General features: G+C 40.7%; 1 pseudogene; it reads right to left on the bottom strand.

The window, feature by feature from the left end:
* Positions 1-812: 812 nt before the first annotated feature.
* LOC101981652 lies at positions 813-1,252 on the bottom strand (annotated as a pseudogene).
* Positions 1,253-1,457: the final 205 nt, after the last annotated feature.

The following is a 1,457-nucleotide window of genomic DNA, read 5'->3' as shown; positions in this document are numbered from 1 at the left end:
GCAATCCTAGAGAAGCTAAATAAGAAGGTGAATCCAAAGACAAACATATAGGCATCCCCCTGAATATTAACCTTCATCATGTTATTTTTTAATTAGATTTTCTTTTTATTTATTCTTTGTGTCTTTCACATCGTGCATCTCGTTTCCATTTATTTCCCCATCTCTTCATATCTACTCTCTGCCCTTGCAAAGTCCCCCAACCCTGCAAATAAAATTTAAGAGAAAAAAAAAGAAAAAGTTTCATCATGAAAGCATTATTTCGTTTTGAAAAGTCAAATATTCGCAACTGTTTGCAAAGTTGTTGCTCTTTTTTTTCCTTTTTCAACTTGTCATTTTGCAAATTTTCCTATTAATGTCTTTTAGGGAGGTGGGGGAACTGGGAGGAGTGGAGAGACAGGAAACTGCAGTGGGCTGCTTTGTATGAAAAGAGAGAAAAATGTTCCATTACAACCATGTCCTTTCCCTGACTCAGGTAATGCGCGGTATATTCTTATCTGGGCTCTTCAGATCCTTTTCATTTTTGTGCAGGTCCCCTGGATTTCTATGTCTTTCATATCCTTCTTATTAATTATATTATTAACTTTGTTGTACAGGGTTCCTTGGCCTTGGTGTAAACTGATTTTGTTTTGTTTTGTTTTAAATAAGATCCCATAAAACCCAGGCTACCCTCTAACATGCTATTTATTGAGAATGACTTTCAACTCTTGATCTTCCTGCTACCACCTTCCAGGTGCTGAGTTAGTATTCGGTGTTTTTTTTTTTTTTGCAGTTTTTGTGGTTTTATTTAAACACAAATAAAACATGCACGCAAGCCATCTACTCATTCTCTTCACTGCGCTGCCTGGCGTTGGGATTGGTGACTCTGATGGCCAGCTGCGCTGCTCTTTCCACGATGGCTTTTCGGTTCTTGGAGGAAACATTGTGAGCAAACTCAGCACAGTAAGACTTGTTGCACATCAGCAGCACCTCCAGCTCCTTCACGTTGTGGACTAGAAACTTCCGGAAGCTGCTAGGCAGCATGTGCTTGGTTTTCTTGTTGTTCCCATAACCAATGTTGGGCATCAGGATCTGGCCCTTGAATCTTCTCTGCACCCTGTTGTCAGTACCTCTGGGTTTCCGCCAGTTTCGCTTAATCTTGACATATCGGTCTGACTGGTGCCAGATGAACTTCTTGGTCCTCTTTTTGACCATCTTGGGCTTCACCAGAGGCCAGAGGGCAGCCATGATGCCGCAAAGGAGATGGCAGCCACCTCGCAAGTAGCACCCAGGAAGAAGGCTCTGTGTTTCTTAAGATCATGATTTAGTGTTGAGGCAGGTTTTCTACAGACATGACATTGTATTCTTTAAGATACATCACACCAAAAGGCCATGCGTTCTCTTACTGGACAGTATAACATGGATCATTTTGACTTTTGGAAGTTTTAAAATTTTTATCTGTATGGATGTTTTGACTGCAT

Source organism: Microtus ochrogaster, chromosome X (assembly GCF_000317375.1).
Source record: "Microtus ochrogaster isolate Prairie Vole_2 chromosome X, MicOch1.0, whole genome shotgun sequence".
In the NCBI taxonomy this organism is placed as follows: Eukaryota; Metazoa; Chordata; class Mammalia; order Rodentia; family Cricetidae; genus Microtus; species Microtus ochrogaster.
The sequence above is the reverse complement of the archived record's forward strand: the minus strand, read 5'-3'. Positions and strand labels throughout refer to the sequence as shown.